This window comes from Schistocerca gregaria, unplaced genomic scaffold (genome assembly GCF_023897955.1).
Source record: "Schistocerca gregaria isolate iqSchGreg1 unplaced genomic scaffold, iqSchGreg1.2 ptg000169l, whole genome shotgun sequence".
Taxonomy (NCBI): Eukaryota; Metazoa; Arthropoda; class Insecta; order Orthoptera; family Acrididae; genus Schistocerca; species Schistocerca gregaria.
In genome coordinates, this window is record NW_026061724.1 from 17,653,666 (window position 1) to 17,675,049 (window position 21,384).

General features: G+C 45.9%; 4 non-coding genes across 4 annotated transcripts; all 4 read left to right on the top strand.

Annotated features, from left to right (window-relative positions):
• Positions 1-3,062: 3,062 nt before the first annotated feature.
• Trnak-cuu (transfer RNA lysine (anticodon CUU)) lies at positions 3,063-3,135 on the top strand. The gene has a single exon. It is a non-coding gene; the product is annotated as a tRNA-Lys (tRNA).
• A 5,532-nt stretch (positions 3,136-8,667) lies between these two features.
• On the top strand, positions 8,668-8,740 carry Trnak-cuu (transfer RNA lysine (anticodon CUU)). The gene has a single exon. It is a non-coding gene; the product is annotated as a tRNA-Lys (tRNA).
• An 11,922-nt stretch (positions 8,741-20,662) lies between these two features.
• Trnak-cuu (transfer RNA lysine (anticodon CUU)) lies at positions 20,663-20,735 on the top strand. Its single transcript has one exon. It is a non-coding gene; the product is annotated as a tRNA-Lys (tRNA).
• Positions 20,736-21,073: 338 nt separating this feature from the next.
• Positions 21,074-21,145, top strand: Trnat-agu (transfer RNA threonine (anticodon AGU)). The gene has a single exon. It is a non-coding gene; the product is annotated as a tRNA-Thr (tRNA).
• Positions 21,146-21,384: the final 239 nt, after the last annotated feature.

A 21,384-nucleotide genomic window follows, 5' to 3' on the forward strand; every position in this document is an offset into this window, starting at 1 on the left:
GGGAGGTATTAACGGAGGCAGCCGGCTAGCTAAGTCGGTAGAGCGTGAGACTCTTAATCCCAGGGTTGTGGGTTCGAGCCAAACGCTGGGCGGAACGGAATTTTGTTCCGCTGCAGATGTAAATTACCGTTTTTCTGATTAACGTGATATAATGTAAATAGCAACTTTAACATTTGCCTACGTCTCTGTCAGTCGCAAGGAAACTGTATTTGAAGGTGAAGGTGATTTTGTAGACATGTGTGAAAGACATGTTCTGAAATGCAAGTGTTGTTGTTTGGAGAGCACATCGGTTACGTGTCAGATGTGTAGCCAAGCAGTAATGGGTCGCCATAGCTGCAAATATTAGAAGCTAATATGATGTGTTGTCAGCTGAAGTCTGATGATGCAGGCGACCGTAAGGCCGAAGTACGCAAGAGTACCGCTAGGCCGCGCCTCTTTAGCTCAGTGGTAGATCACTGGTGTAGTAAACCAGTGGTGGTAAGTTCCATCCTCAGAGGAGGAAGACGAATTTTGGAAATCAGTTTCGCGTCGTGGCCGTATAGCAAACAGTATCTGTGATGACGAACAATTAGCGACAGGCGTTTTATTAAGAATTACTCTCAGATGTGATTAAGGCGAATGGCGCAGATAAAGCCTTTGCCAAAGCGGTACAGCCTAAGGTAGGACGAGGCAGTCTGAATTACATTTTATAGATGTATTTCTCACATATCTCAGAGCCTCTCGCGGTGGTCGTCGTCGTCGTCGTCGTCGTCGTCGTCGTCGTCGTCGCCGCTCCTGCTGAAGTAGCAAATGGCCATCGTAGCAAATGCGGTGAGGGACGCCCTGCCTTCGATTCCGAATGCACAAAGTTTGTGGTCTTGTTTCCCAGTCTATATTTGGTCGGCCTCGTAAGAGGTTGAATGTAACGAATGGGTGGGAAAGAGCAAGGGGCAGCGGCTGTGCAGAACGAAAACACAATTCCTCAGGGTGTGAAAGTTTCGAGATAAGTCGTATACAAGTTATAGTTGGTCGTCAGTGACCGTGTGGCCTAATGGGTCAGGCGTCGGACTTCGGATCTGAAGATTACAGGTTCGAATGCTGTCACGCTCGTGTTTTTCCAGTTCTGAAAAAGAAACATACCGTTTTAATGTAGCAATTGAGCAGTACGAAACCGTCTGAATGTTGCTGTTGACCATTTTTTGCTTGGAGTTGCTCTTGAGCTTGAAACACACACAACAAGACCGGTGTTAACTAGCGAAGTGGTCGGCAGGGTGCCGTCACCGCGAGTTTTGACTGGCACTTGCACATCTAAAACAACGTCCGAAAGTAAATCGTGCCGCTTTTGGGTCACATCAAGTATGTGCGTTAATTTTGACGCCACTAGCTCTGCATGTTGTCATGCAATTCCTTTACCTCTCAGAAATGATTATGAAATAAAAGTGAAGTACGTGACGAGTGTGACGTTAGGAAAACATTAGGCAGCATGGAGAGATTCTGTATGGGACCACCCAACCCAAACGAGTACTGTGTGACTTGCTACCCGGGAGGAATTAACGGAGGCAGCCGGCTAGCTACGTCGGTAGACCGTGAGACACTTAATCCCAGGGTTGTGGGTTCGAGCCCAACGCTGGGCGGAACGGAATTTTGTTCCGCTGCAGATGTAAATTACCGTTTTTCTGATTAACGTGATATAATGTAAATAGCAACTTTAACATTTGCCTACGTCTCTGTCAGTCGCAAGGAAACTGTATTTGAAGGTGAAGGTGATTTTTTAGACATGTGTGAAAGACATGTTCTGAAATGCAAGTGTTGTTGTTTGGAGAGCACATCGGTTACGTGTCAGATGTGTAGCCAAGGAGTAATGGGTCGCCATAGCTGCAAATATTAGAAGCTAATATGATGTGTTGTCAGCTGAAGTCTGATGATGCAGGCGACCGTAAGGCCGAAGTACGCAAGAGTACCGCTAGCCCGCGCCTCTTTAGCTCAGTGGTAGATCACTGGTGTAGTAAACCAGGGGTGGTAAGTTCCATCCTCAGAGCAGGAAGACGAATTTTGGAAATCAGTTTCGCGTCGTGGCCGTATAGCAAACAGTATCTGTGATGACGAACAATTAGCGACAGGCGTTTTATTAAGAATTACTCTCAGATGTGATTAAGGCGAATGGCGCAGATAAAGCATTTGCCAAAGCGGTACAGCCTAAGGTGGGACGAGGCAGTCTGAATTACATTTTATAGATGTATTTCTCACATATCTCAGAGCCTCTCATCGTCGTCGTCGTCGTCGTCGTCGTCGTCGTCGTCGTCGTCGTCGTCGCCGCTTCTGCAGAAGTAGCAAATGGCCATCGTAGCAAATGCGGTGAGGGACGCCCTGCCTTCGATTCCGAATGCACAAAGTTTGTGGTCTTGTTTCCCAGTCTATATTTGGTCGGCCTCGTAAGAGGTTGAATGTAACGAATGGGTGGGAAAGAGCAAGGGGCAGCGGCTGTGCAGAACGAAAACACAATTCCTCAGGGTGTGAAAGTTTCGAGATAAGTCGTATACAAGTTATAGTTGGTCGTCAGTGACCGTGTGGCCTAATGGATCAGGCGTCGGACTTCGGATCTGAAGATTACAGGTTCGAATGCTGTCACGCTCGTGTTTTTCCAGTTCTGAAAAAGAAACATACCGTTTTAATGTAGCAATTGAGCAGTACGAAACCGTCTGAATGTTGCTGTTGACCATTTTTTGCTTGGAGTTGCTCTTGAGCTTGAAACACACACAAGACCGGTGTTAACTAGCGAAGTGGTCGGCAGGGTGCCGTCACCGCGAGTTTTGACTGTCACTTGCACATCTAAAACAACGTCCGAAAGTATATCGTTCCGCTTTTGAGTCACATCAAGTATGTGTGTTAATTTTGACGCCACTAGCTCTGCATGTTGTCATGCAATTCCTTTACCTCTCAGAAATGATTATGAAATAAAAGTGAAGTACGTGACGAGTGTGACGTTAGGAAGACATTAGGCAGCATGGAGAGATTCTGTATGGGACCACCCAACCCAAACGAGTACTGTGTGACGTGCTACCCGCTAGGTATTCACCGAGGCAGCCCGGCTAGCTCAGTCGGTACAGCATGAGACTCTTAATTTCAGGGTCGTGGGTTGGAGCCCCACGCTGGGCGGAACGGAATTTTGTTCCGCTGCAGATGTAAATTACCGTTTTTCTGATTAACGTGATGTAATGGAAATAGCAACTTTAAACTTTGCCTACGTCTCTGTCAGTCGCCAGGACATCTTTCGATTGTCAGTAGCACCGTTTTCGTTAAATTAGCGAGATCCGACATGTGCGAGAAAATTGTTGCATCTTGTGGTGGTATCCTAACGTTTAAACATAGCGATGGAAATGTGGGAGAAGTTGTTGTTTCGCATGCCGGCCTAGGAATACTGACTGTTCGAATTTTTGAACTTCCATGTAAAATAACCAGTGAACAGATAAACGCAGTGCTTTGTCTTTACGGTAAAATCATAAGCAATATTGCGGAACGCTGGTCTAGTGCACATAAATTCCCAGTTCTTAACGGGGTGCGGCAATTAAGAATCGAGCTGCAGAAGCACATCCCGTCTTATGTTCACGTTTGCGGGTATCGTGCGATAGTAATGTACGATGACCAGCCTCGAACATGTGCAGCATGCAACTCGACAGGTCACGTGCAAGCCGAATGCATGCAGAGGCGAGTGGCGCAGCTGCCTATCGGCGGGGCTGCCACGCCCCCCTCAATGACAACACTGTCTGTAACGTATGTGGCCGTGGCGCGTGGGCTTTCGGCTACACCCACGGTCCCACAAGTTAGTGAAACCACTTAACTGCCTGCGACTGTGAGACGAATAGAGACTGCTGAAACGCCTGATCAGAGTCAACCTAAACCAGCAGAAATATCGACGTCTATCGTAGTCACCGAAGAACGGGCATCTGCGTTGCAAACGGCTGCGTCTCCACCGGCCGATGCTACTCCACGGGGGGAATCTCAAGCAGGTGATGATAAAAGCCCACAAAAGTGTGCATCTCCCAGAAAAACTAAAAAACGGAGAGTTGCCCGCCAGGATGCCGAACTGATTGCACCGGTTCTGCGCGAAAAGGCTAAACAGATCGGTGAACAAATCAGTGCAAAAGCATCTGATAGCACAAACCATGATCATCCCTCAGCTAGTTTACCATCAGTCCTTGACAATGTCTCAGATGCTCTACCTCTGAACCCCGAACAGTCAGCTACACTTCGAGCCGACCGTGATAACCACATGATCGACCTCTATCCTGTTGAAGCGTCAATAACCACCTCGACAGGCCCACAGCCAACTAGTTGGGCAGACGATACAGAATCCAATGTCGAAGTAGACAGTATGGATACTTCAGAAACGGTGACAGCCATAACTTCGGTCCCCAAGGACGACGATGTTAATGAGAAAGGTAACGCCTCGACAGAAACTACTGTGCAAAAAGAACTCGCGACTGATCCATTTTCAAACGGAGAATATTTTTAACTCTGCCTTTACAGTGACTGTCCATAGATGTTTTTAAATTGCTTGCACAGTGCATTTTCGACGTGGTTTGCTTTTCCAGCGCTATTTATGATTGATATTGGACGGATTTTAGGCATTGCTTTTGTTTAGTCACCCACAATTCAGCCACAGGCCTATCGACTTGCTACTCTAAATATTAATAAGATACGTAGCGCTTGTAAATTACAACATTTAAAGGACTTTTTATATGCAGCTGATGTAGACATTTTATTTGTCCAAGAAGTAACAGAGGTCGGACTTGATTGCATACCAGGTTATAATGTGATTACTAATCCTGGAGCCGGTTGTGAACTAGGTACAGCTTTTATTGCCAAGGAAGGTATTATTATCACTGACGTCACAGAATTGCCGAACAGTAGGGGCATTTCGGGCACTTTTTATAACAACAGACTAATTAATGTATATGCCCCATCCGGTTCCAGTAATAGACGTCAAAGAGCGGATTTTTTTAAAGGAGAAATAGTTCCAATCTTTGGCGTCCGCCACGACAATGTTATCTTCGGAGGTGACTTTAACTGTGTCATCAGTGCAAAGGACCAGACTCCCAATCTTAACAGATCACTTGAACTGGAACGAATTGTACGAGACTTAGGCTTAATTGACTCTTGGGAGCTCAAGCATGGGGCTGCACCTGGGTTTACCCATATTACGACCCATTCGGCAAGCCGTCTCGATCGAATTTATGCCACACCTAATTTGAGGAATAACATTCTGCAGTCAGAAGTATGGCCAGTGGCGTTCTCAGATCATGCTGCATACATCTGTACTATCACTCTAGACCGACAACGAACGTATCGATACAGGGGCCTGTGAAAATTAAATATTTCACATCTTCAAGACTCGGCGTGTCAAGAAGCCTTCCTCCAAACCTGGCGAGAATGTGAACAGAGATTTGCCTCTTACAATACAGCCATTGATTGGTGGCTCAGGTGCGCCAAACCTAAAATTAGGTGGTGTTTCATGAACTACGCACGGGAAAAGAGCTTTTGGCTTCACAGGACGATCCATTTCTATTTTCATTGTCTGCGGGAACTGTATGCGCTCGGCACTTCGGCCGTCGAGCAATGTAAACGAATTAAGAAAATCCAGGCCAAAATCCTAACCCTAAGGAGGACGCAGCTAGAAGGTTACAAAGTCAGGTCGCGGGTCCAGACTACTGCACACCAAGAACTCACCTCAGTCTACCATATGATCCAAGAAAGTAGGAAAGGATCCCGTAAAATTCTGACGGAGTTAACTGCTGAGGATGGCGCAACGCTGACTACGCACAATGAGATTAAGGCGGCGGTGCTTAACTACTTCACCACCTTGATGTCAAAAATAGAAGTTAACGTGCAAGTGCGGGACGATCTTTTGAATAATTTGCACAACAGAGTCAGTCTCGCGAACGCGGAACAGCTATTAGCCGTGGCAACCGAAGACGACGTGGGATATGTCATCTGGGAAAGTGCTAAGAATAAATCCCCCGGACCTGACGGAATTCCCGCCGAATTCTATCAAAAATTCTGGAACACCATAAAGGCGAAGATCACTTGCATGTGTAACGAACTTCTAGACCACAACAACGTGATCCCCACCAGCTTCTGTGAAGGCGCAATCGTTCTAATTAAAAAAACTCAGGCGGTGCCAACGTAAAAAATCTAAGACCGATAACGCTGCTCAACAGCGACTATAAAATCTTTGCGAGACTATTGGCCCAAAGGCTTAAATCCACGATGACCAGCATCATTGGCCCTTACCAGACCAGCGTGGGCAAGGATCGGAAAATTCAACAGACTCTATGCGACTACCGTGATTTAATCTCCATTGCGGAAGTCTGTAAACTGAAATGTGCCATCATGTCCTTAGATTTCGACAAAGCCTTTGACAGGGTAAACCACCAGTATCTCTTTCGTACCATGTCTGCGATGGGTTTTCCACCTGGGTTCGTTGCCATTATACAACAGATGGTAGCGACTAATTCATCCAGAATCATCATCAATGGCCAGCCTACCCGAGCAATAGAGATAGTCAGTTCCGTCAGGCAGGGCTGCCCAATGTCCATGGCGCTTTTTGCGATTGCCATTGAGCCTTTGTTAGCTACCCTGACGAAAAGTTTACAGGGCATCGTCATACATGGATCCCGAGTTGTGTGCAAGGCGTATGCAGACGATGTCGGTTTCCTTATCATAAATAGAACTGAAGTGGAAACCGCACTACAGACAGTCAGGCAATATGAGCAAGCGTCCGGTGCACAACTAAACTGGACAAAGTCTGGAATATTCAATATTGGCCGCGGCCTAGGATCGCGCCCTCACAGGCAACTACGTTAGCTGAAGATCTTCAAGTGTCTTGGAATTGATTTTCAGCGTAATATCCGGCACACAATTGCAACCAACTATAGAAAGCTTCTACAGACTATTCGTGCCGGCATACGGTAACACAGTGTACGAAAACTAAATGAAATTCAGAAAGTCACGGTCGCAAATGTATATCTCACCTCAAAACTCAATTATATCGCTCAAATTTTACCAATGTCTGCACACACTGCAAAACGAATTATGTCAGCATTAGGACAGTTTGTCAGCCATCGTCACATTTTTAAAGTTCAGTTTGACACCTTAACGCTGGCCACAAAAAATGGTGGCTTAAAGCTTGTCGATGTTGGAAAGAAGGCGCAAGCTTTATACATATCAAAAACTTTCCACCAATGGAAACACTCAGCAGATAGTCTCGCTGCTCACCTGCTTACTGAGATAGCTCCGGCAAACCTCAGTCCACCCATCACGGTGCAACATATTCCAAACGGACTTTATCATTTAAAACGGTTTTTATTGGAGTACAGTTATGCACAGACAAGGATCCCCGTACAAGCAATGACGGCAGTGAAACGCGTGTACCAGGAACTCATGAAAGATAAGAAGCCAAATAACGTCGAAGACAAATACAATTTTTACGACTGGAAGGTAATCTGGTTGAACATCCATTGTCCACACTAGCCGTCAGCAATGCAAGCCACTTGGTATTTCGCAGTTAACAGAAAATTGGCCACTAACTCCAAACTACATAACATACACCTCGCAGAATCACCTTTATGCATCACGTGTAATTTAATAGATACTGATGAACACAGATTTGTGTGCGACAAAGTAAAAGATATATGGGCATATATCACGAACAAGTTGGCGCTCATCAGCAGAACATCTCCCAGATATATAACGCCTGCTGCCTTTCTAACGCCGGATGATACTCCGTACCCACGGACGAGAAGGAACGCACTAAACTGGTTAAAATCCGCTACAGTACACTACTTATTTACAAAAGAAGAAAAGAGTAAAGAAGACTTCTGGGTCTATCTTACAACTCAGCACCATCTGCTAATGAAAACACAAAACTACAAGGATCACTTCGCCAACTACCTGCTCAAAACTGTGACGTAAAATAAAGAAACTAACAGGTCAACTGATTGAATTTCATGTTACTGAAAGTTCAGCAGATATTCACTGCAAAAAGGCGGACCATCTATAAGGCGAATAATATATCATGTTGACCGACTCCCAAGTTACAACCACACTGAAGGATTCGATTGGCAAGATTTTCAAGCTTCATTTCGTAAGCAGAAGAAAAATAATAATAATAAAAAAAATGGATAAGGCGGCGGTCTTCGGATCCAAAGATTGCAGGTTCAAATCCTGTCACGGTCGTTTTTTTCCAGTTCTGAAAAAGAAACATACCGTTTTAGTGTAGCAATTGTGCTGTACAAAAACCGTCTGAATGTTTCTGTTGACCATTTCCTGCTTGGAGATGCTCTTGAGCTTGAAACACACACAACAAGACCGGTGTTAACTAACGAAATGGTCGGCAGAGTTCCGTCGCCGCGAGTTTTGACTGGCACTTGCACATCTAAGACAACGTCGGAAAGTAACTCGTTCGGCTTATGAGCCACATCAAGTATGTGTGTTAATTTTGACGCCACTAACTCTGCAGGTTTTCATTCAATTCCTTTACCTCTCAGAAATGATTATGAAATAAAAGTGAAGTACGTGACGAGTGTGACGTTAAGAAAACATTAGGCAACATGGAGAGATTCTGCATGGGACCACCCAACCCATACGAGTACTGTGTGACGTGCTGCCCGGCACATATTTACCGAGGCAGCCCGGCTAGCTCAGTCGCTAGAGCATGAGACTCTTAATTTCAGGATCGTGGGTTCGAGCCCCACACTGGGCGAACCGGAATTTTGTTCCGCTGCAGATGATAATAACCGTTTTTCTGATGAACGTTATGTAATGGAAATAGCAACTTTAAACTTTGCCTAGGTCTCCGTCAGTCGCAAGGAAACTGTATTTGAAGGTGAAGGCGATTTTGTAGACATGTGAGAAAGACATTTTCTGAAATGCAAGTGGTGTTGGTTAGAGAGTACATCGGTTACGTGTCAGATGTGTAGCCAAGCAGTAATGGTTCGCCAAAGCTGCAAATATAAGTCGGTGATATGAAGTGTTGTCAGCTGAAGACTGATGATCGAGACGACCGTAAGGACGAAGTACTCAAAAGAACCGCTAGGCCGTGCCTCTTTAGCTCAGTGGAAGTCGCGCCTGTGACACCGTGCTGATCGGACGTGTAAAGTGCTCCACTCCGCCACGTGTTTACAAGTCGTGATAACAACTTAAGTGTTCTCTTTATCGTGAAGTGTTTTTATTTAGTGTATATTGTTCTTGAGTTTGATTTTCATTCTTGTGTTCTTCTAGCGGTTCCTTTGCTAGTTATCGTTTTGCAATGTCCAGGTTATTTCCGAGAAAGTGTACACTCTGATTTGAATTTGACAAGTCTACCCGTTCTGTGCAGCCTAGTGCCTTGGAAATACCAGATTGGGTTGTGGATGTCATTGGAATTACCTCTGATCAAGTGCACACGGCGTATTATGATACCGAGGAATATTGCTTATTTGTAAAATTGCTGAATCCTGTATTACTGGAAGAGATTCTGACGAAACACGGAGGGAGAGCTGTTTTTCGACACCGGGACGAGTCTGTAAGTACTGTGCTCATTTCCAATGCCGATGTGGAGTATACCAATGTGCGTATCTTTAACCTACCCCTTGAAGTAGAAGATTGTTATCTGAAGGAAGTTCTGTCCAAATTCGGGGATATCAAGCAGATTCGTAACGAACGGTGGTCAAACCAGCACAGGTTACAATGTTACAGTGGCGTCCGATCAGTAGAAATGCATATAAAGCAGAATATACCCTCGCATGTTACCGTTTGTGACTATAGGGCTCATGTTACTTACAGTGGCCAAACTCCCACATGCCATATATGTAATGAGAGTGGTCACCTGCGTCATGACTGTCCCAGGCGAATGTTTGTGCTAAAAAATTCGCTACAGAAGCGTAAAAGTCTTACGTTGGCTGATGTAGTTTCGGATAACCCTATCGTAGAGGGTGAGGTCCCTAGTTCTGCCGTACCTTCGGAAGAGCTAAAAGAATTTCGCCCTGAAGAGTTTCCAGCTCTGGTAAGGAGAGACAATGGTGCTAAGCCACCCGCGAAGGTCGATGCCACGACTAATAAGAGGCGTTGAACTTGTGACAGCCGTGACTCTGATGATAAAACCTTCAGTGCGCACGAGACCGCGGAATCGGTCGTACGGGGGATCGCTTCGGGTACTATAGTTATAACCGGTGCAGCGATTGTGGACGATTCTTCTACCGCAATTTCAAGCGTCGATACTTCCGTCGACGCCGTTCAGTTACCACAGGCTCATGTCTCAGAACTTCCGCAACAGCACACTCAGGAAAGTCAACAAGTAGATATGGCTCACGTATCTACTGGAAGTACTCACATCGCGGCTCGCCGTTATGGTATACAAACAATGTCTCCGGGAGCGGACGGTACACAACACGTGGCAACTGCTCCGACCCTAGCCTCAGAACAACATGAATGTCATCAACTCCGCGACGGTATACAAACACAGCAGCCTGGGACTGTCAGTGACAACAAACAACTTCGGGCAGCGAGTGTTGCCAAACAAGCTGATAGTGAAAGTGGTGGCTCAGCTGATCGCTCGCCAGCGGTTTCGGCGCATGCGCTCCCGGCGCAAGATGTGTCGGGAGAGACGATTGACATCACCCAAGACTCTCCCACACCTCCGACTGCAGCGGTGCTGCAGAGTGTCCGTCACAGGATCCAAGTACCACCAAATGTTAATGCTGTCCGGAAAAAGAGTAAAAACAAAGATGCAAGAGATCAACTCAGTGACGCTCCAGACAGGAATTGCGCGGCCGCTACTCACATGGAATGGCATGGAGATGTGGGCAATTAACGGCAGTTGATCCCTCCTTCTCTCAGACGTCCTGTTATTATGTCACAGGCCTATACGATCACGACCCTCAATATTAATAAAATTTGATCAGAAGTGAAACTGCATGCATTAAAACAATATCTATATGAGCCCGGTACTGATATACCACTTTTGCAGGAGGTGTCGATGCCACAATTTACTCTTCCTGGGTTTGTCGGCATTGCAAATTTTTCCCTGGAAACGACCGTGGGCACCGCAGTCTTAATTAGAGAAGGGATTCCAGTTACTCAGATCGACAAATTGGAATCGGGTAGAAGGATCAGGATCACTGTTTTCGGCGTCACCATCATCAACTTGTACGCACCTTCTGGCAATACCTATAGAGCGGAACGAGCTACTTTTTTTCTTTCGGAAAAATCCCCGACACATTATCATTGGTGGTGATTTTAATTGTGTCTTATCCAGGAAATATCAGTCCCCAACTTTTAATTATTCGTCTGAATTAAAGCGCCTCGTGACCGACCTCAAACTTAAAGATGCGTGGGAAATTAGGTACCCGACATTGGTACGCTTCACTCACATCGTCGCATATTCCTGCAGCAGAATCGACCGGATTTATGTTTCCGATGTTATCGAGAATGATTTATTAAAAGTAGAGACGATCCCCTCCAGTTTCTCCTATCACAGTGGTGTCATCGCGTGCTTGAAATTACTTCCCCAACCCACGCGATGGTATAAAGATCAATGGAACCTGAATGTGTCTTTGTTATCGGATGTTTTGCTGGAGGAGGGGGTGCGTCGTGCTTGGGAGCAGTGCTTGCGCGCTACTCACAAGTTTCGCAGCACTATAGAGTGGTGGACTCTGCAGGCAAAGCCGAAACTGCGAAAAGTTATCATGTCATTCGGAATTGAAAGGGCGGCGGAAATCAAAAAGACGATGGAATTTTATTACACAATCTTACGGGACCTGTACGATCGTGCAGACGCGACGGCCACCAGAATTGACGACATTCGGAAAATAAAGGCAAAATTAATCAATCTGAAGAGGATGAAACTGGACGGCCTTAAGATAAAATCTAAAGTGACGTCGGTCAGAGATGATGAAGCAGCGACTCTGTACCACCTCCTCAAACATACAAGGAACAGGAGGCGGACTTTTATTGACGCCCTGAAACTCGAGGATGGAACAACGGTTGACACATAACGAGAGATTGTCACAGCACTGCACAACTATTTTGTCAAAACCTACGCATCAGTGACTCTACACGATGACTGCTATGATGGACTGTTTAGTGCCATTTCATCTACCGTAACTAGGGAAGACAATGACTCTATCTCGTTGGCCTTCAGTAATAAAGATGTTGTGGGGGTTGTCTGCAGTTCGCCGATTGGGAAATCGCCGGACCCTGATGGCTTACCAATTGAATTTTACAAGCAATATTGGCACATCATCGGGGACAAAATCACTCACGTCGTGAACGAAGTCTTGCAAGGAACGTCTGTCCCACCCTTCTTTAAGGAATGTAAAATTGTGCTTCTCCCTAAAAACAGAGGTACTAAAACTATCACCAATTTCCGGCCAATATCGTAGTTAAACTCGGATTATAAGATCGTGGCTCGCGCAATTAACATGAGACTCACGCCACTCACTGCTAAAATCATTGGCCAACAGCAGACATGCGCCTTCAGGAGAACAATTCTGCAAACGGCTGCTTTTTACCGCGACGTCATTGCGTTAACGAACGCTAGTAACATGAAATGTGGGCTGATCTTTCTTGATTTTTTAAAGCTTTTTATCTCGTAAATCATGCTTACCTTCTCGAGACTATGCAAAGATTGGGCTACTCTCGGAACACGATTGACATGATTAAAAACGCGGCCATGGGAATCACTGCAAAACTTTCTGTCAACTCACGACTGACGCGACCAATACCAATCAACCGAGGGGTTCCACAAGGGATCCCTCTGTCTATGTTGCTTTTGTACTTTTCCTTGAACCTCTGTTACAACAGTTGCAGACGAAACTCACTGGGATTACAATTTCTGGGGTAAAAAGTGTAATCGGAGCTTATGCCGACAATGTGGGTGTAGTGATTCGCGATGTCGATGATGTCACCGTATTAGAGGCTGAACTTCGGAAATACTGTCTGGTGTCAGGAGCGCAGTTAAATGAACACAAAAGCAAATTTCTGAACCTCTGTGGCCTCCAGCATTTGCGTGTTGATTATGCTAAACAAGTCAGAGAACACAAGGCTCTGGGGATCATGTTGATGGCGTCCTCTCTACAGATGATAGCGGCAAACTGGCGAGATGTAGCACGTAAAATAAATGGAGCCCTAATTGATAATTACCATCGCAGCCTCAACCAATTTGATCGCATTCAACTTATCAATGCCTGTATCTTATCAAAAGCCTACTACATGGCGCAGCTCCTGCCGCTCCCTGCTGTCATTGCTAGAAATACTATGTCGACGATAACAAATTTTATTAAGCGCGTGGAAATTTTTCGTGTATCTGCCAAAACTGCTACACTCCACCCCCTGAACGGAGGGATGGGCTTAGTCGACATCAAGAAAAAGGCAGCGGCTCTCTATGTCACAAGGACGGTCTCTATCCTTACCAACTGCCCTTCGGGCATTACGGCGCAATTATTCTATGCTGTCAGGCCGCAAAGCCTTGACCCCCCGCTGAACATTCAGACCATCAGTTACAAGCTCAAATACATCCGCGACTATTTCCTTGCATGCAGCTACATCACTCAAGAGCTTAAATTCTCGACATTTAGCAGCTACAGCAATATTGGCATACTGGCGACAACATGAAGGACCAAATCCAATTGTTACGAAGTGCAGTGGCATCAACTGGGATATAGTGTGGCGTAATGTCAGTTCCAGGATCCTTACTTCAGCCGCTCGAACTGCATGGTACAAAGCAATCAATGAAGTGATTAGTACAAGTGAGAGGCTACATAAAATCGGACTCAGTGATACAACTCTGTGCCATAGCCGTCAACTGGTGGATACCGTTATGCACAGTTATACCTGCGGAGAACGTGCACGAAATTGGAGTTGGCTGAGAGAAAAACTAGCCATCATTACGAGGACCACAACCACCAACATACCTTCAACTATGTTGTCTCGACCCGACGTGCGATTTTATCCGCCGTCGAAAAATAATGTAGTTATGTGGTTGCTGGGCACCTATTCCAGCTATGTTTTTAATAAACTTGGTGGTGACGATCACTTAGAATTCAAGCTGTTTATGGACATCGAATTCGCAAAAACCTGCGGATATCCTAATCATGGCAACATTTTCGGCAATATGCTTAAATTAACATTTAATAGAATGGGTATAGGGTGAGACATGTGAGTGTAAGTGGGTGGGCCCGGGCCGCAGGACACCAGTGGTGCCGCGAAGAGGCCCCACTGCTTCTGTGACGCGTCCTGGTTCCCACCCCCGCCACTCGCAGACTCCAGTACGCCGGAAAATGAGGACAATTCTTGTGTTAGGAACGGAGCTATTTTTTTTCTATACTTCTCCAGAAGCAATCAGAGACAAGCAAAGAAGAGTGTTTTAGTTGTTGATAAAAAGAAAAGCTCAGTTGGGAGAGCGTTAGACTGAAGATCTAAGGGTCCCTAGTTCGAACCCGGCTTTCGGCATGCGACCTTTTTGAAGCTGACGCCTATGGAATTGCTCTGCCTTTGTGACAATGCAATTACCGCTGAGGATGTGAATTACTCCGCCCTGTAGCTGTTCTGATTGTCTAGTGCTTACAACAAGAGGGATATAGTACACACAGTCTGTAAAAAAATAAAAATAAAAAAAATTAAAGTGGCGGAGCGCTGGTCTAGTAAACCAGGGGTCGTGAGTTCGATCCTCACAGGAGGCAGACGAATTTTGGAAATCAGTTGTGCATCGTGGCCGTATAGCAAACAGTATCTGGGATGACGAACAATTAGCGACAGGCGTTTTATTAAGAATTACTCTCAGATGTGATTAAGGCGAATAGCGCAGATAAAGCATTTGCCAAAGCGGTACAGCATAATGTGGGACGAGGCAGTCTGAATTATATTTTATAGATGTATTTCTCACATATCTCAGAGCCTCTCGCGGTCGTCGTCGGCGGCGGCGGCGGCGGCGCCGCTGCTTCTACAGAAGTATCAAATGACCATCGTAGCAAATGCGGCGAGGGACGCCCCGCCTTCGATTCCGAATGCACAAAATGTGTGGTCTTGTTCCCAGTCTATATTTGGTCAGTCTCGTAAGAGGTTGAATGTAACGAATGGGTGGGAAACAGCAGCTTGGCGTCGCCCGCAGCTGTTGGTACTGTAAGTAGTACTTCAAGAAAGTGATGGAAGATGTGTTGAGACGTTACACGCTACGATTTGGATTTCCGTATGGATATGCTTGACCTCAGGTTCATGAACTCGTTGACTGGTTTTACGATCGTTTAGGACTGCGAGATGAAGTAGTTCTTGGCTTTTCATATGATTTTCTTGCGAACGCTGTGTATGTAAAATTTGTTAGTGACGATCCTTGCGTTCGTATTATGACCCTCACGGAGGGCACAGCGGATTTTGTGAATTCTAAAGGCGAAATATGCAGTGTCTGTTAGTCATGCTGGCCTAGGGCTTCGAAACGGCCGGATATTTAATCTGCCTTTCGAAGTTAGCTTCGATAGAATTCGGCAAGCTTTGTCTCCCTACAGTAATGTCCTGCAAATTCATGCCGAGCAGTGGAGGGGTTACAGACATTTCAATGTAGATAATGGCTTTAGGAATGCGAAAATTGATTTGACGAAGCACATCCCGTCCAACATTTTGGTGCAGGGTTTTCGAGCGGTGGTGATGTACGAAGGACAACCGAGAACTTGCGTAATTTGTGGTTCTACCGACCATTTAAAATCTGCTTGTCCCCGTGTCCGGGCGGGTCGACGAAGAATGCAACATCGTCTTACGCCTCTCGATGGGCAAGATGACAATCGGTTGTCTTACGCCCAGACTCTGATGGAGTCGCCTGTGACACACCCGACGCTCCACCAACCGGCTGCGGTGACCCCAGACGCCGGCGCAGTTGTTGTCAACAACTCTGCGACAACCCCCCAATGTCCCGTTCGTAGTGATGTCACCGATGCCGACAGCCACGCTGCACACCTGCAGGTTTCCACGACTGTCGGCCGTCGTGCCGACCATGCAGGACCGACTCCCGTCATTACTCCAACCATGTACGCTGAGCTGAAACAGTTGTCGGATGGTGGCGACAGGTCGCGCATTTCTTGCACCCCTGACGTTGCGCCCCACACACCCCTCCCTCCCGGCAGTGACCAATCTGAGGAAGGCTCTACGCACAGCCTCTTGACGGATACCAAAACCGTTTCTGACGCCGACGCACCTCCCCAAAGAACGGGGAAATCTAAGCGGGCGGCACGGAAGCAGAGTGAGGAGGAGATACGCACTGGAAAAGAAACTGCAACGCACCATAAAGCAGATCCGAAAAGACGGCAGTGACCGCGGCAGCACAGATGAAATGGGTTCCGTCGCCCGCCACGTGGGGGAGGCCGATATGGACATGCATGTCGACCGTCCGAGTCCTGAGCTGATGGATACTGGCCATCAGCATACGCCATCCGAAAAGTCTTGGGCCGACGACAGTGAATAAAACGGACCCTTCCTATCCCCACCATGCAAGATTACACACTTGCCACAGTTAATTTAAATCGGATCGCATCCGATGTCAAACTTAAATGTTTGACCGACTCTCTACATGCAGCAGATATCGATATAGTTTTCTTCCAAGAAGTTGTGTCACCCAAGGTTAGAGAAATACCTGGGTATGATGCCATATTAAATCTAGGCACTGAGACGGGAACTGCGATTTTATTCAAAGCTGGCATCGCTTACCAACCTACAGCGATCTTAGAAACGGGACACAGCATTGCCGTCCAATTAGAGGATTTGCTTCTCCTGAACGTGTGCGCCCCGACAGGGTCCGCTGGCAGACGGGACAGAAGTGATTTTTTTAGGGCTGAAGTTGTGCCATTATTAACAAACATTCGTCTGAAGATCATCCTGGGTGGGGATTTTAACTGCGTTTTGCGAAAAGCAGATCAACGTCCGAATTTTAATTTTTGTCCCGAGCTACTAATGTTAACAGATGGACTGCATTTAAAAGATAGTTGGTGTCACCTTCGACCACACACGATGGGATATACCTATGTGAGCGCTGCTTCTTCCAGCCGTCTGGATAGGTTTTATGTTTCTCAAGATCTTTTAAATACCATTCGTGATTGTGAACTATGGCCGCTCAGTTTTAGTGATCACTCCGCATACCACATAACGTTACGGCATTTGCGACAGAAGACATTTTTGGGACGCGGCACGTGGCAGCTGAATGTCTCTCTGCTAGAAGAAGCGGACTTAAGGCGTTGCCTCGTTGCCACGTGGCAGCAGTGCCTCCAGAGGCAAGCTCGGTATAGGGAGCGCATTCTTTGGTGGACGGATTTTGTTAAGCCGCGGATTCAGAAATGTCTTTGCCAGTTTGCCAGGACCAGGGCTTATTGGAGGAAACAGTCTCTAGAATTTTATTTCCTCGGTTTACGCCAGCTGTACAGCGATCCCTCCGCATTGTCCGACAACCTGATCCGCATCAAGCGTATCAAAGCAAAACTTACAGCTTTAGTTCGTGAAGCACTTGTTGGTAATCGGGTACGATCGCGCTCTTCTGATGACGTTTCCCACGCGTCCACATCGTTATTCCATATCATACGGGAAAAGAAACGTGGTAAACAAAAACTTATTGCTCATCTTACGGATGCTGGGGGGCATCTGTACAATGAGCAGGGTGCTATCAAGGCGTATGTCTTCAATTATTTTCGAGAACATTATTCTGAGTCAGATACCGATCTATCGGCGGGGGATGATTTTTAACCGACATCGCCTCCACAGTGGATCAGGATGATAACGCTGATCTCTTGGCCAATGTCACCTACTCTGAAGTTAAGTCCATTATTGCGTGCACTGCCAAGAAAAAAGCTGCCGGCTTAGACGGCTTACCGGTCGAATTTTATTCACGGTATTGGGATGTGATCGGCGACGAATTGACCCAAATGTACAATGAATTGCTCTCGCATGCTGCCTTCCCCCCGCAGTTCACGCAAGGAATGGTTGTCCTGGTTCCTAAAACATCAAATCCGACTATGTTAAATGATTTTCGGCCCATTACGTTGCTTAACTCCGATTTCAAGATCTTGACTAGGATTATAAGCAACAGGCTTAAAGTGCTTCTTGGCAAAGTACTTGGCCCTTATCAGACGAGTGCAGTCAGTGGTCGATCTATGTTAAATGCCCTGTGTGAATATCGTGACCTGGCTTATTTAACTTGGATTACCAACACTGATTTGGCGTTACTGTTTCTCGACTTCGATAAGGCGTTTGACAGAATTAATCACGGATTTTTATTGCGCACAATGAGTAAAATGGGATTCAGTCAGCGTTTTCGACAGCTTATTAAGAAATGTATCTGCGGAACGTCTTCACGCGTGAAGGTTAACGGCCAGTTAACCGCCCCTGTGCCTATACGACAAGCAGTACGACAAGGGTGCCCCCTTTCCATGACTTTATTCTCGATTGCTATAGAGCCACTTCTTAAAAAGTTTTACATAACTTTACATGGGTTGCAAACGTTAAACAACAAAACGGTCTGCCACGCCTATGCCGCCGATATCAGTGTGATTATTACTACCACCGAAGAGCTGGGGTCAGTTCGTCGGATTGTCCATCAGTACTCTGTCGCTTGTGGTGCCAGACTTAATGAGCGAAAGTCCAAAATCATGCCGTTGGGTCGTAATCCGAACTCCATCGATATTTCTTGGTTGGAGAAGACCGAACATCTGTGGCATTTAGGCCTGGTTATATCACCACATCCCCAGGCAATGCTCAACGCGAATTGGGAACGCAAGCTTACCATCTTACGTGCGGTGATCAAAGAACATAACATGCGGTCTTTAGACCGGATGCAGAGGGCACAGTTTATTAATAGTTACGTTTTCAGTAAGCTCTATCATACTGCCGCTGTTTTACCAATCCCAACAGCCATTGCGAAAAAAATTTTTAGCACTTGCTTGCTGGTATGTCTGGAGAGGGAACATCTTTAAAGTTTCCTTTAAAGCTACCTCGTTACTTCGTTCCCGAGGTGGCTTAGGCGTCAAAGACCTTGAATCCCAATGTGTGGCTACTTTTTTAACTCGTACTTCCCGCATACTACACAGTAACCAAAATAGCCTTACGGAACAGCTTTTCAAGACCTTACGTCCAAAGGAGTTGTCTGCGCCAACGTATGTGGGACACATTCATCCCTAGCTCAGCTATGTCTGGCGATATTATGTGGAGCTCAGCTATGTTCAGGATAACCCGCATCCGTTCCACACGGCGGAGATCTATCGTGCTCTTACTAAACGGCAGCTGAATAACCCAATTGAGAAGAAACATTTAGGCATAAACTATAGAAATATATGGAAGAACATTAGTTATCCGTTCCTTCGTTCCAGAGTTCGATCTGTTTGGTATGACGCTGTCAATAAGGTGATTCCCACTGGAGAGAAATTGCACAAAATCAAGCTGCGGCCCACCCCGTTTTGTGCCAAGTGTAACCTAGTGGAAACCCTGCCGCATCTCTTCCACTGCAGGGATCAAACACAGATATGGCAGTGGACACGAAAGAAACTCGCTGTCATTAATAGGACGTCGGATACTTCCATTCAACTTCAAGACGCGCTCCGACCGGACTGGCAGCTTTATCCTCAATCTAAGAATAATAGTTATGTCTGGCTCATGGGCCAGTTCGTCTATTACATGCTCGTCCATACAACGGCAACGCTACACGATTATCAGATGTACCTCATCGAAGAGTACTATGCGATTAAGAAATTGCGACAGTATGAAGACCAGTTCCAATATTTTCTCACTATTGCTTTAAGTGATGGAAGAATTTAAGTTTCTAAATCCATTGGGCGGAGTTTTTCTTTTTTTTCACTACTTTGTTATTATTGTTATTGTTTCCATGGATTGGTCTGCTCCGCACCGTCAGATGTGGGTGATTTGCATCATGGATCAATAGACGGTACAGAGTACATCGTGCACTCGGCCTCGAACATTTAATTGTATTTTGGTGTTCCTTTTCGTTTTGCAATGAAAGCACTTTACTTTTGGTTCCGCAGTGCGACACCCTGAAGAGGATCCTCATTTGTTTACTTTCATTTCGCATTATCTTTCATCAAAGCTGCACAAAGATTTAGTAAGAACCAGAAGTTTTCTGCAGCTTCTATTATTCCTATCAAGAGGACTTATAATACGGGAAATGGTTGTTTGGCATGTCCCTGCTCTATGGTGCCCCCACGTTACCAGCGCGCATCTTCAAACGCATAGCATGCTCAAGGTTTTGAGAAGCAGGAATCCACAATCAACCATCTGGCAACAGAATTCACCATACCAATAAACGACATGGAAACTGGGAAAATTATTTGTACGCGAAGACCAACTTAGAGTATCTGCTGTGCTGGATTTCATAGTGTGCTGCGTAATCCTAAGACCAGACATGGATTTATTTTAACATTCTGTTTATATGTATAAAAACACTGGCGCACATGATGCCACTTTAAAAATTAATACAAAAATGAATAATACACAAATAGCCATAACATAAAACCACAAAACCATGCGAATGAGTGCGGGGTATGGCAGTGACATCGTGGCCAGGCCTCAGGATGCGACGCCTGCCCGCCTTGCCGCCGACTGCCTAGCGCTGAGATGCATAAAAAAAATAAACAATTAAAAAATTAAAAAAAAAATTTAAAAGGCAGCCCGGCTAGCTCAGTCGCTTGAGCATGATACTCTTAATCTCAGGGTCGTGGGTTCGAGCCCCACGCTGGGCGGAACGGAATTTTGTTCCGCTGCAGATGTAAATTACCGTTTTTCTGATTAACGTTATGTAATGGAAATAGCAACTTTAAACTTTGCCTACGTCTCTGTCAGTCGCAAGCAAACTGTATTTGAAAGTGAAGGTGATTTTGTAGTCATGTGTGAAAGACATGTTCTGAAATGCAAGTGTTGTTGTTTGGAGAGCACATCGGTTACGTGTCACATGTGTAGCCAAGCAGTAATAGGTCGCCAAAGCTGCAAATATTAGTCGGTGATATGAAGTGTTGTCAGCTGAAGACTGATGATCCAGACGACCGTAAGAACGAAGTACGCAAAAGAACAGCTAGGCCGCGCCTCTTTAGCTCAGTGCCAGAGTACTGGTCTAGTAAACCAGGGGTCGTGAGTTCGATCCTCACAGGAGGCCGACGAATTTTCGAAATCAGTTGCGCGTCGTGACCGTATAGCAAACAGTATCTGGGATGACGAACAATTAGCGACAGGCGTTATATAAGAATTACTTTCAGATGTGATTAAGGGGAATAGCGCAGATAAAGCATTTGCCAAAGTGGTACAGCATAAGGTGGGACGAGGCAGTCTGAATTATATCTTATAGATGTATTTTTCACATATCTCAGAGCCTCTCGCGGCCGTCGTCGCCGCCGC